The sequence below is a fragment of the Anolis carolinensis genome, chromosome 4 (assembly GCF_035594765.1).
Source record: "Anolis carolinensis isolate JA03-04 chromosome 4, rAnoCar3.1.pri, whole genome shotgun sequence".
NCBI lineage: Eukaryota > Metazoa > Chordata > Lepidosauria > Squamata > Dactyloidae > Anolis > Anolis carolinensis.
In genome coordinates, this window is record NC_085844.1 from 83,462,120 (window position 1) to 83,477,121 (window position 15,002).

The window sequence follows — 15,002 nt, forward strand, 5'->3', positions numbered from 1 at the left end:
GCAAACCTGAGTGGCATGTTATTGTTCTGTGGGTGACTCTGGATCTCGGGCACACATAAGAGCTTCCATTTATCATCATCAATCCATAATAAGGGTTATCCAGATTAGATGGTGGGATGTAACCTTGATGTGCTTTGCCATGTGGCCTGGCAAACTTTGGCAGGATATGTTTAATCCATGTTTACTTTGATAAAGCCTGCAGGAGAGTTAATGGGGAAATCTATAATGTTCTAAACAGATTGAGTCACTTCCTCCCACATCTCAATATAGTATTTCCGTGCTCCAAGCTCTACAGAGTGAATGATGTGTATTTATCTGAAGAGAGCAATATGTTTTTCCTAGTGAATTGCAACAAGGGGGGAAGACCTTTTGGTCAGTCTCATGGGGGAAAGGAACTCAGTAGATGTTTGTCCCTAATCTGTGACATGTAGTGGAGAAGATATAAGAGTTTCAGTGAAAACCTTGCAGTCTTTTGGAGGGCTCTGGAATGCCCCCCCCCCCTTAGGGCCTATGACTCAGGGGCTGGGAAAGGAAGGTAGGTAATTGTGACAACACAATCTGGCCAAGAAGAATTGAATCATAGAGTTGTAAGAGACATCTTGGGCTATCCAGTCCAACCCCCTGCAAAGAAGAAGGAAAATCACATTCAAAGCATCCCCAACAGTTGACCATCCAGCCTCTGTTTAAAAGCTTACAAAGAAGGAGCCTCCACCATTGTCTGGGGGAGAGAGTTCCACTGCTGAACAGCTCTCACACTCATGTTCAGGAGGAATCTCCTTTCCTGTCATTTGAAGCCATTGTTCCACGTCCTAGTCTCTAACATAGCAGAAAACAAGCTTGCTCCCTCCTCCCTATGACTTTTCCTCACATATTTATACATGACCATCATGTCTCCTCTCAGCTTTTTCTTCTGTAGGCTAAACATGCCCAGTTCTTTAAGCTGTTCCTCATAGGGCTTGTTCTCCAGACTCTTGATCATTTTAGTTGCCCTTCTCTAGACACATTCCAGCTTGTCAATATTTCCTTTAAACTGTGGTGCCCAGAACTGGACATAGTATTTCAGGTGTGGTCTGACCAAGGAAGAACAGAGTAGCATGTCTTCCCTGGATCTAGACACTATACTCTCATTTATGCAGGCCAAAATTCCATTGTCTTTTTTAGCTGCCACATCAAAGTTGGCTCATGTATAACTTATTGCCCACAAGGACTCCAAGATCTTTTTCACATGTACTGCTTTTGAGCCAGGCCTCAAACTGTAATTTAAGATATGACTGTCCAACTCTGATTAAATCATTATTTTCATCTTCTTCAATGTAAATGTGCTTTTGTATCCTTTTAATAATAATAGAGTGAAATAAGAAATGTAATAATAATAACAAATACAGTAAAATAATAAATGTAATAATAGAGTAAAATAATAAATGTAATAATAATAATAATAATAATAAAAATAGAGTAAAATAAATGTTAAAGTAACAATAATAGACTAAAATAATAAATGTAATGATAATTAATAGAGTAAAATAATAAATGTATTAATAATAAAAACAGAGTAAAATAAATGTTAAAGTAACAATAATAGACTAAAATAATAAATGTAATGATAATAATTAATAGAGTAAAATAATAAATGTATTAATAATAATAAAAATAGAGTAAAATAAATGTTAAAGTAACAATAATAGACTAAAATAATAAATGTAATGATAATAATTAATAGCGTAAAAAAATAAATGTAATAATACCAATAATAATAGAGAAAAATAATAAATGTACGTATATATACTAGAGTATAAGTCCACCTGAATATAAGTCCACAAGGACCCTCACTGAGTAGAAGCCAAGGGATTTTTTTTCAGTCCTAAAAAGGGCTGAAAAACTCAGCTTATACTCGAGTATATACGGTACTTCTATCACCACCATCACCATACACGCACACCATCACCAACACTGGACAGTGTTCTAGTTAGGAGCAGCCCCTACTTTATGGTTGCTATTTATCCTTTTTTATATTAAAAAAAATCACACCATTGCTAATTGTGTGAAAAATCTCCTGTTGTGTTTGGTGCTATCATTCAATACCATTGTAGGGACAATTAAATAAAATTAGGTCTGGAAAATGTGAAAGTGTTGCTTGTGTATCTTGGAGCTGACTCTTGCCACTGGAATGGACTCCTTATTAAAAATCCTTTCTTGCCATTTAATGTGGCCGATACAGGCTGTACTTTGCAACTCGCTGTCTATGATCATGTTGTAAAATATGCACCACAAGGATTCATACTAGATTATAGAAGAGGTCATATGGCTGGAAACAACAAAATAAACCTGTGCTGACTGACGTAGAAGACTGTCAGATTCACTTTAGTTCACTGTGGTTGATGAGAGGGTTAGTGGATTTACAGAATTTATCCTCTTTAGAAGAGTTAATTCAGTTCCTTATTTGGAATGAGGGAAATTGTTTTAAATAGCTGCAGGGCAGCGTTTCACTGGTCAATTAAAATTATGTCTGATTGGCCAGTAATAACTCTATCAGATACACTAAATGTCAGTTCTCAGCAAACTCACAACACAGCTTCCTTGCCAAGTTCAGGAAACTTGAAAATCCATGAAAACATTTCTATGTTTGTCAAAATGTTCATGTGATCTATTTCCCCCCCCCCCCCCCAGAAAAAGCTTTAGATAAAGCCTGCTGACTCTGATTATGGAAATGTAGTTATATCATATAGCTTTCTTCAGATTATCAAAGAAGGGAAAGTGAACACATGTTAGCAAAGGATTGGATCGTAGTAGCAGCTGGTCCTGCTCCTGCACATTCAATAAAATGTCAACACACATATTGAAATAGAATTCAAAGGTTATATGAGACAAATTTCTATTAAATGAAATTGAGCTCCTCCCTTCCCGTGCAGTCCTCGTACAAGAATAGTCTATGAGTGACATTTTGGGGGAGGGCTTCAAGGGAGGAAATTGGGCAAAAAAATACCTTCCTATTTTCCCTTTGTGGAAGTTTCTAATAAATTCAAAAGTCACACTATACAACTGGTTCCATCCCCTTGGCTTCATTTGGACTGAACGGTAAACCATTGTTTATCATTCCAAGGATAATTGTAATCCTGGGTTCTCTCATACCTTTGTCACTTCTCTTTCTCTAGTTCAGATAGAAAAAGGAATCTAAAGTTCTGTTTCGGGTTAACCACAGCTTGTTGGAACATCTGAGGTCAGATAAATTGTGGTTACTCTTAATTATGGTTAACAAAAACTAGACCACTCCAAACCACAGGTGATGAACCCAGCTTGTTTCAACTAAGCGTAGTTAAGATTAGCAATAATTGTAGGGGTTGGATATAACATTAATTGTGGTTAACTGAAATGTAAAGCAAAATGTAATTCCTTATGGCCATGCCAAAGGAAGGGGTGGAGGAAAAAGTACACAAACATTAGATAAATGTGTCTAAGAATACACTATCTGATGTTTTATAGTAAGGTTGAATTTTCACATTGAAGGAATGCTGTTGGCTTTATGAAATTACATCTCTACCAGCTATGAGATCAGATACATTTTTCTACCCTGTTTCCCCGAAAATAAGACATCCCCAAAAAATAAGACCTAGTAGAGGTTTTGCTGAATTGCTAAATATAAGGCCTCCCCCGAAAGTAAGACCTAGCAAAGTTTTTGTTTGGAAGCATGCTCGGCGCCCGCCAAACAAAACACCAGAGCATGCAGGATCGGTAAATGTACATATGAGTTGTACATGGAAATAATGGTAATAACAAGAAATTCTTGATAGGAGTCACAGTTCGTCTGGTTTGGTTATGTTGGTTAGCAATGAAAACTACTGTACTGTACAGTATATAATAAATGTTCATTTTTTTGTTCAACAATAAATGTGAATTCTTCTTCATGGAAAAATAAGACATCCCCTGAAAATATGACCTAGCGCATCTTTGGGAGCAAAAAATAATATAAGACACTGTCTTATTTTCGGGGAAACACGGTAGCTGTAGTGCCTTATATACGATTTTAAAGAAATCCCCTTTTAAATGTTGACATATTAAATTATAGCACCTTGTTTTACATAAATCAGACTTATACATATTTTCCCCACTAACTTTAGCTCTGTATTGGATTGTAATAACTACTTCTTGATGTGAGGGACATTATTATTGCTATCAGTGGTATTGTAATGGCATTTTAAAATAAATTTGTGAACTATTTGTGTGGAAAATAATCATAGAAAGCAACAGAGAAATGTCAACATAAATAGTAGTATATAGGAAGGGGAAGCTGTGACTGTGGAAATATTGTAAGACTCAATTGCCGTCAGCCCCAGCCATTGCGACCAACAATCCAAGATTAATGGGTTAAGCAATCTCTGGTAACTCTCCTTTCCTCATATAAAATATTTTTCCCTAAACTGAAACCTTTCAAAATTTTAAATAAATATTGTTTTTTTCTCAAATTTCTTATCCATACCTCACAACATCTGAGGATGCCTGCCATAGATGTGGGCAAAACGTCAGGAGAGAATACTTCTGGAACATGGCCACACAGCCCGAAAGACATACAACAACCCAATTTTCTTAAGATAGGAGAAGACGGAACTTATGGTCCTGCAGACTTTGTTGGACTGCTTCTCGCACCATTGTGAGGAATGATGGGCATTACAATCCAACCATATCTGGAGGGTCATTCATCATCCCTCCCTGTGTCCGACTCTGACAAAAAAAATAAAACTCTAATTTCTCTTCAGTTTTCCAAAAATGATTCATTACAAATAACCTTAGATCCAGCTCTTATAAAATAAGGAGTCATTTGTTTTCTCAAGAAACTTTATCCAGATAAAAAGCACAAGGGACAGGCAGTGTCTGTTCTATGTCTAATGCAGTGATCTTTTGAAATGGATATACAGTGTTCCCTCACCACTTCACGGTTCACTTTTCACGGATTCGCTGTTTCACTGTTTTTCAATAAACTCTAAAAGACTATTAGAAATCATAAAAAAATTACAATTTACAGCCTAAGGAAGGGAGGAAGGAGAAGCCAAAGGGAGAGAAAAGGAGCCCAAGCGGCAACAGGAGGAGAAGGAGGCGATTTATCAACACATGATTGGTTGATAATGACTTAAAATAGTGTATAACTACTAAAATAATGTATAAATATTAAAATAAATATAGCGTCCGTACTTCACGGATTTTCACTTATTGCGGGTGGTCCTGGAACCTAACCTCCAAGATAAGTGAGGGAACACTGTATTCTGTTTACAGTGCTAAGAGTCTGGTATTGAGTTGTGTGGTTATGTTTCTTTCCAACTTACTATGAAGCTAAAGATCGTCATATACAGTAGAGTCTCACTTATCCAAGCCTCGCTTATCCAAGCCTCTGGATAATCCAAGCCATTTTTGTAGTCAATGTTTTCAATATATCATGATATTTTGGTGCTAAATTCATAAATACAGTAATTACAACATAACATTACTACGTATTGAACTACTTTTTCTGTCAAATTTGTTGTATAACATGAAGTTTTGGTGCTTAATTTGTAAAATCATAACCTAATTTGATGTTTAATAGGCTTTTCCTTAATCCCTCCTTATTATCCAAGATATTCGCTTATCCAAGCTTCTGCCGGCCCGTTTAGCTTGGATAAGTGAGACTCTACTGTATATTATTGTCCTGACTCCTGTGGTTGCTTATCTCAAAATCAGGGATGCTTTAATAATTTGTCCCTAAATACCATGCACCTAACTATGTCATCTAAATAAGTCATTTCTGATTCAAAATTACTATAATTCAGTGTACTTGTTCTCAACTACACAGCCCTACATAATACACTGATAGATCCAGGCTAATTGTACCTTCATGTATAATCCCACCTAGGTTTTAAACTCTTGGATATTTTCCTCAGTCTAACCCTGACAGGAAGGGTCAGGCTGCAATAGAAATAAAGTGACATCAATTACATTATTCCTTTAGTTGGACATTTAGGAATGAAAATGGCAATAAAATGGACTTTCAGATCAAGAAATTGATTCAAACTGGAATTTGAGCATAAATATTTCTTTAGAGTTAAGTTATGAAATAGTTTAATGAGCCACAGCTTTAAAGAGTCAAATTTACATTGCATTTTTATATTTACCTGCCATTTCTATTAGTTGTGTGTTGTTGTTATTGTTGTTTTTACTAAAAACTAGTTCTTTTGAAGTTTGCAATTTTTGTTTTGTTTTTTGCTCCTGCTTCTAGTCTAGATTACAAGACTTAAGTCACTTTCTCAAGGATAATTCAAATGAGATGAGTTCAGTTAAGAGGCTTTTGAATTTAGCAGTCTCACTAACTGATCTCCCTCCAACCCCAATTTCTAAAAAAATAAATGATCAGTTTTAGGACATTTTGTGTAACACTTTTTTGTTTATAATGTGGAACCCCAAATTTCTTATTCAAAATGAAAATATGAAGGTATATTGGACACTGAAAACCATTTGATTCCTTCTGGTATGGAGTTATTGACAGAAGAGGAAATTTCATCACAAGGGGTGTGTGTGTGTGTGGTAAAATATGGAGTGTGTCAAAACATAGCACCAGGACAATGCTGAGGGTTTGAAGTTACTGTTGGAAGTACACACTGTCAATAGTAGGATGTTGATATCTGGAGTAGATGGTGTGGACAGTAGGATGTCAATGTCAGGAGGAGACAATGCTGATGTTTGGTGATCCTCATATGCTAAGACAAGTTAGAAGAACATCATAATGAGAAGTTGTCTCTTTCTTTTAAACTCATCAGAATGTTGCTGCAGAAGTTGTAATCCTAAAGTGATCATATACATGATTTTAATGCTGTGTTCAATCCAAGGATTGTATTCCATAATTCCAGAAATGGGAGCAGAACAAGTCATGTGGACATTTGCCAAGGTGTTTCAAATCCTCCTCTATCAAGTTTTTTTTGATGCATCAATTATTCTTCTAAAATTTCCATTGACCATTGAAGTGTATGTGTGTGTGAGGGGGGTATGTAAATTGTCCATGACATCTCTCCATAAGTTCTTCCAACAGGCAGTAATACATTCTGGCTTTTATTCATCCTTTGCAGCTGTGGTGAAAGTTGTTGTTTCAGCAGATTGGAAGGATCTCCAGGACTGCATTATGTCCACATCAAGACTTGCATCAATTGCTGCTCCAATATGCTCAAATACCAGGCATATTATGCAGGATTGTTTCCTTCTCTCAGATAGGTGATCATCTATACTTATTGCCTCCACCAACTGTTTTGAATTCCCAATCACATTTTGGTAGCTGCTGCTGCTCAGTTGTTTAGTCGTCTCCGACTCTTCATGGCCTCATGGACCAGTCCATGCCAGAGCTCCCTGTCGGCCGTCACCGCTCCCAGTTACTTCAAGGTCAAGCCAGTCATTTCAATGATACCGTCCATCAGGGCCATAGCCAGAAAAAAAATTCGGGAGGGGTTTTGAAAATTTCGGGGGGGGGGGGGGTTGAACTCCTAGCAACCCCCCCCCCCCCGCCACTACAAACCTGTCAATATCTGCTTGAGATAGTGCCTGGAGGGACTCTTAATGTTTTGCGTCTCATAGACTTAGCATGGGGATTTGGTTAACCAGTTAAAATTCACGAATAAACCAGGGTTTTTTTTATAACCTGAAATTTGGGGGGGGGGGGTTGAACCCCTAACTCCCCCCCCCTCACTACAGGCCTGCCGTCCATCCATCTTGCCCTTGGTCGGCCTCTCTTCCTTTTTCCTTCCATTTTCCCCAGCATCGTGATCTTTTCCAAGCTTTCCTGTCTCCTCATGATGTGGCCAAAATACTTCAACTTTGCCTCTAATATCCTTCCCTCCAGTGAGCAGCCGGGCATTATTCCCTGGACTATGGACTAGTTGGATCTTCTTGCGGTCCAAATAAATATCTGTGACATATTTTTGTTTTAGTTGGATTTTAGTTACAAATATCAAAACTTAAGATTTGAGATAGAGGCCAAGATGATAAAAAAAGAAGTAAACACAATACCCTTAACATTTTGAGGGTATCTCCCTTTGACTGAACTAGATGTCATTTTAATTACCGCGGAGGATGATATGCTGCTGTTCATAGCTGCTGCTTATGATTTTGTAACACTCAAAGTAATGTAGCAGCACTTGTACAACAGATATAAACTAGGCCACAGCAAATCAGGCTTTTATAAATTAAATCAAATAATATACTCAATCTTCCAATTTACAAAATCAAACTGGCACAGCTGGACGGTATGGAAATCTGGACAAATCCCAATAGCTTTTTACGTGATCATTGTAACATTAACTAGTTGAGACTACTCAGAACAGAACGAAGCTGGGAAATGACAAGAAAAAAGGAAAAGCTGGGGCAGAATTTTGTGATTTAAGGTTTTGGAGCTGGGAAGGAAAAATTTTCATTATTACGTTAAGTAAGAAAGGGGCTTCCAATGATTGTGATCCTGTTGAGAGGAACAGAGTATATGGCAAGTCTGCCATGAGAATTGTTTCACTTTAGCAAATATTCATCTGCACATAATTTTCTCTGAAAAGACATTTTTCCTGTACAGAAAACATTTTTCTTGAAGAGGAAACAAAAAAACATTGTTTCTAAACAAGAAACACATTTTCTGCACAGTAAAGATATTTTCTGCACAAATACTGAAATGATGATAATAACTTAAAACTGCACAAATATTTCCTGTTCTCATGAAAAATGTTCCTTATTGGTATTCACCCTTATTGTCTGCAAAAATGGAGCCTATGAAAATTCACATCCTTGCTCAGGAGTAAAGTTGGGCAGGGATATATGACTTTGCCTGTCACAATCTGATGTTTCATGGGCAAAGGTACAATCCATTGGTCTAAGCTGGGAGGTGAGGCTTTTTACCCCATTGTGTGAAATAAGATCCCACACTACCTAAATCACAGACTGGTTATGACACAATCTGAAATTTAGGTTGCAACCTTGGAGTAAGTCCTGTGGAACTCAAGGAAGTATATGTCTGAGCAAACACATAAAACTGCCATTATTGGTTCTTCAAGCTGGTAACAGAATATAGTTTTACTGATCAAACTATCAGCCAGACTATTCAACTAAATATTATTTAATTGACAAAGACATCAACCATTAATATAATTTTAGTACAGTGCAATTTAGGTGACTTTCTAAGTCCTTAATAAATGAGCACCCAATCATTCATTGTAAAAGAGAGAGGGAAAACTAATGTAAGGGAGAAAGGTTACATATTTTTCCACTTCCAGGAAGCTTTGCTTACAAGAGCAGAAGCTTCACTAGCACAACAGAGGACAAATGTATATACTAGCTCCAGCTGCCACTGCTTTTAGAAAGTATGCAAGAAAGTGGGAGAAATCTGGTGCAACTGGACATAGAAGTAAGCCTCCTGTCACCACAACACTGCTGATTTGATCCCCATTGGTCTGCACTGTCAACTTGGCAATATTAACATCTTAAATGCACCTATTAAATAATGTAGTTTGTGAGAAATTACTGTCATGGAATTCAATCTTGAACAAATGCATTACTCATCATACGTTTCTGTGAGGTGGTAGTTCCTGCTTTATGTGAATGAGTTCTAGAACCATCATTTTACTGAGATAAATACAATAAAAACAGAAAAACTTACATTGCTTCAAGCTACAGAGGGGATGGTCACGACTGGACTTAACATCAGGGGAAACCTTTACTTTTACCTTACAGAGGGGAAAGATGATTTAATCATAGGGAAAAAAATCATTTTTTCCTTCTGGAACTATATAGCATTTTGCAGATTGGTTGCTATTATTGTAGAAATAAATAAAGAAGCAAGCAAAAGAGAGAGAAAGTTACCTTGCGAAACTTCAGGTACTTAGTTTCCTGGGCACTCCACTTTTCCCAGAGTAACCAACAATGTCCTTTTGATTGGGTAAAACTCAAGCGAATGTGAGTCCTTGGCTGATGTACATTTGAGGCTAGATCTGCACAGAGATTTAGGTCTTGGGATCATGATGACCCTGACAGAAATAGCTCTGGGCAAGTAAGAGGATTACTATAAAGGAATTAGCCATTCTGTTAATTAGCCCAGGCCAATGAACTGCTAGGCCTCCCAAAGGTTTAAAGGATTTAATACATAGATGTTATTGGAAAAGAAGATGGAAGAAAACTCCAAACTGGCCATATATTGGATAGCTGATGGCACCTTGAAGTTTTCAGTGGAGGTAGATGGATAATTAGCAGAACACGAAGCACTATCATGGTTACCTCTGAAAGTACGAATGCACTAAAGTAGGAATTAAGCACATATAGGTAGTCCCCACATAACAAACAAGATAGGTTCTATAGGTTTAAGTTGAATTTGTATGTAAGTCAGAACAAGAACATTTAAAAGTGTAACTCCAGCCATATATATATATATATATATATATATATATATATATATATAGGTAAAGGTAAAGGTTTTCCTCTGACGTTAAGTCCAGTCGTGACCGACTCTGGGGGTTGGTGCTCATCTCCATTTCTAAGCCGAAGAGCCGGTGTTGTCAGTAGACACCTCCAAGGTCATGTGGCCGGCATGACTGCATGGAGCGCTGTTACCTTCCCGCCAGAGCAGTACCTATTGAGCTACTCACATTGGCATGTTTTCGAACTGCTAGGTTGGCAGGAGCTGGGGCTAACAGCGGACACTCATTCCGCTCCCGGGATTTGGACCTGGGACCTTTTGGTCCGCAAGTTCAGCAGCTCAGCGCTTTAACACACTGCGCCACCACCAGGGGCCCCATGTATATAATCTATCTATCTACAGGCAGTCCCCAAGTTACAAACAAGATAAGTTCTTTAGGTTTGTTTTTAAGTTGAATTTGTATGTAAGTCAGAACAGGTGCATTTTAAAGTGTAACTTTGAAGTCACCCACTTCTGTGCAGGTTCTAGTCCCCAACTCCAACCCAAACCTGGGCTTTCCGGGGGGGGGGGGGGGGAGGTTGCTACATGCCATCCCAAGTCATACTCGGGATGGCATGAAGCCACCCCAAAGCCCCCCCATTTAGGTCCCCAAACTTAGCAGAGAGACCTGCTGGAAGTACAGGCCTCTCCCTACAGTTCTCCTAGCATGAAAAAATATTGCATCTCCTCCCCACTCCCCACCTCTGGATGCTCCAATTTCCCAGCTAAGTTTGGGGAGCTAAATGGGGGCACTGAAGGGCAGGCGGTGGGAGCCATCCTGTTCCTCCGGGCTTCTTCAAGTCTGAGAGTTTACCCCTCGTTTCATGGAATGCAACCCCAGAAGTCAGTCCCACAGGCACAATACGTCATTAGACCTGGGACTTTCAGTTGTATTACCTGTTGTGGGATCAACGGCTTATATTTTATAGAGTTGGGTTCAGAAAAATATTTTGTGTTTTGAAATAATCCTGTGATAATATCATTACCTAAAAGTTCAATTTAAAGCATACTTTTGAGCAAAATGTGCCCATCCTGGTAGCAACCTACAATCCATAACAACTTTATTCTTTTTGGTGGAATGTTGCTTTGATTTTGAACATTTTACTGTCGGCAGTTTCTCAGTAGCCTGGTCTGTATTCAGGATGGAAGCACAACAACCAAGGCATTCTTCCTACTGAGTTGTTTTGCTGTTCTAATGTCTTTTTTTAAAATGATTTTTAAAATTGTGATATATATATATATATATACACACACACACACACAGATAGAACTATACAATCTTCAAAATTCCACAATCAAAATACAAGTATTATTTCCATATTCCCATCACCACCTCATTCCCACCAGTGAACCCCCACCCTTTACTTCTCTTTATGTAATACGAAGGTACAGGAATACCATTGAGTATTTCTAGCTCAGTATGATCAAGCATGCAATCATTTTCCCATGGTTTCACCAGCTATTTTATTATCACTCAGTATTATTAATCTCATACATAGCTGTCTGTCTAAGGTTCTCAAAAGTATTCATTTTGTTTTTTTCATCATCCTGTATCCCGTTTTACATTTTCCTGGGTTATAAATGTCATTTCCTAATTGGTTCTATCATAAAAAACACAATAAAAGTTTATTAAACTTTATCCTGCAGCACATTTTGCTCTACTTTTTCAATTAATATCTCATAAAGTTTCAACCAATTCAACATAGTCTGTGGCAGCCACAAAAACAAATTTTCTGTAATGTATCAACTACTTTCAAAGTAAGTACTGTACGATTAAACAGGAATAATACATTCAAACCAGGAACAGTTTGTTTTTCTAAATTGTGTTGTATATAGTGTTATGGTATCTCCTAGACTGTCTGCTTCCCTGTTTGCCTGCCTGCAGGGGATGCTCTCAGCCTTTGAGAATCTGCATTCAAGGGTTGAATTATATTTCCATTTCTGTCCCTTGTGGATAAGAATTTATCAAAATACATGTTTCTACATATTTCAGCTGAACAAGATATGAGATTAAAACCAATTGAATGTGGGAGATGGACAGATTAGTTAATCCAGAACCAGGGGTTAGTGTATTTAACTCTTAAGAGTCTTGATTTGAATTACTATATATTCAGTCACGTAAGTGCTGAACTACTTCTCTTTCAACCTCCCCCTCCCCTCTCTTTTTTCCCTGTTTGGATTCTTCAACATGGAGACTATCTCCATAATGGAAATACTTATATCTATTGAATTCAGCAGATGCAAACAGAGGAAGAATTTTGTTCATTTCCAGTTGTTCTGTGCTTTAAAATAACCACATTTTCTTTTAAACTGGCTAGAATTCTTGAGAGTATTCCAGCACTAAATGCCACAGCTAAAATTGTATATGAATACTAAACTCCAGGCAGATACTGCAAGTGGCAGTTTTTGGGAGAATTGGTTATAGTACTTCAGTAAAATATTCACCTTTCTTAAATATTAGAGCAAACGTCTCTGAAAAGAAAACTGAAATGTATTCTTATTGAAGGATTTCAGCTGGCTCATCTAATTTGATTGATCGTGGGCACATTACTTTGTAGCATGCCATGCTCTGTAATAATAATAATAATAATAATAATAATAATAATAATAATAATAATAATAATACAACTGGACATCATCAAACATGAACATGTAAAAACTGTGGTCACTCAAAGGGTTAGAAAAATTCTCAAAAAGCAAGCTCAATGGACTCAACACCATCAAGGCCATAAACGCCTGGGTCATACCTGTCATAAGATATACTGCTAGCATTATAAATTGGATGCAGGCAGAAATGGACAATTTGGAAAACAAGAAAACTCATGACCATTTCTTTTCTTTTGCTTCTCCCTCTTTGTTCTCAATTTTCTGGGATATGTCTTAGATTCATATTAAATTTTTAAGCTTTTTTTCTCTTGAGTCATATATTCTTTAAATAGCTGCCAGTCCGTTCTTTTCTTCAGTTTCCCTTCATTCCTTGATAAATATTGTGTTAGTTTGTCCATGTTCATAGCTTCCAGTTTTTTTTTTAATAACCACTGGTGAGTTGAGGATATTTACTTTATTCTCCAGTTTCTGACATATACTATTCTTGCTGCTGTTGTAAAAAAATTGAATAGTCTGTCTATATGTTGTCGAAGGCTTTCATGGCCAGGATCACAGGGTTGTTGTATGTCTTTTGGGCTGTGTGGCCATGTTCCAGAAGTATTCTATCCTGATGTTTCGCCCACATCTATGGCAGGCATCCTCATAGGTTGTGAGGTATGGATAAACTTAGGCAAGGAAAGGAAAGAATATATATCTGTGGAGAGTGACATGATAGTTGTTGGAGAAATGCTGGACCACTCCAACAACTATCATGTCAGACTACACAGAGAAGCCATTGAAATCCACAAGCATGTGGACAACTTCAACAGAAAGGAAGAAACTATGAAAATGAACAAAATCTGGCTACCAGTATTTAAAAACTCTAAAATAAAACAGTAGATGGGAACCAACACTCTGAGGGCAGAGGACAGCTAATGACTGAACAAAGGATGCGCCCCAGGCAAGAGACAAAACCTTTCCAATGCTAATTAGGGTGATTAACTGAAACATTAATGCTGGCTTCCCAGTGACAAAGGACTCTTGCCACACCCTGGACTCTCCACAGATATATATTCTTTCCTTTCCTTGCCTAAGTTTATCCATACCTCACAACCTCTGAGGATGCCTGCCATAGATGTGGGTGAAACGTCAGGAGAGAATACTTCTGGAACATGGCCACACAGCCCAAAAGACATACAACAACCCAGTCTGTCTATATTTTTGCCCTTTGTGATGAAGTCATCAAATACTTGGGACCAACACCTGTATGCATATATAGGCAGAGTCAGATATCTTGAAGATGGGAAGCACATCTAAACATAAATTTCATTTATATTTCATATACGCCTTATAGCAAATACATTCTAATCCCATCCACCTACAATTTGAAATTCCAAAAATCTCTGATCTCAGATATTTTGGATAAGGGATATTTATCCTGTATTTGCTGTTTCACTTTCAGTTGAAGATGAACCACTGGGATTTTTTTTTTTTTTACATTTTTTTTTAGATGGAAAAGGGATTGTAGAATGGAAACCATAATCACGATAATCATTCTCCTGGAGAATAAACTCAGTGGATGCTGGATATGTAGCTATCACCTCTTCACATGGGCATTTTTGCCCCATTTTGCTGCTGTTATAGCTCAGCCGTCAGGATCTGGCCCTCCACAGGAGACGGAGTGGGACTCAGATGCTGATTTGGATTTTGAGCCTCTCCGGGGTTTGGATCAGAGCCCAATGACTTTGCAGGTGCCTGAAGTTGTGCTTTCAGAGGAACAGCTAATTGGAGAACATTCCGATGTTAATTCAAGGTTGGATTCACCAGATGGAGTTGTTGTAGGGGAGGATGTGTCTTTTGATCTGAGACAATCTATCTCACAGGATAGAAGTCAAAGAGAAGTGCTGAGAAGAAGTAAATGTTTGGCTCTCAAGTGCTATAATTAATAATACTTTCCCATGTGAAGCTGTGATTGTCC

The 15,002-nt window shown here is 37.7% G+C and overlaps 1 protein-coding gene across 1 annotated transcript in view; it reads right to left on the bottom strand.

Moving 5' to 3' along the window:
- The window catches only part of pdc (phosducin), a 29,903-nt gene extending 19,956 nt beyond the window's left edge, over positions 1-9,947 (bottom strand). Inside the window, exon 1 of the mRNA XM_003223425.4 lies at positions 9,850-9,947. The gene's annotated coding sequence lies outside the window, so the exon portion shown is untranslated. The remainder of the gene's footprint in view (positions 1-9,849) is intronic.
- Between the last annotated feature and the right edge of the window lie 5,055 nt (positions 9,948-15,002).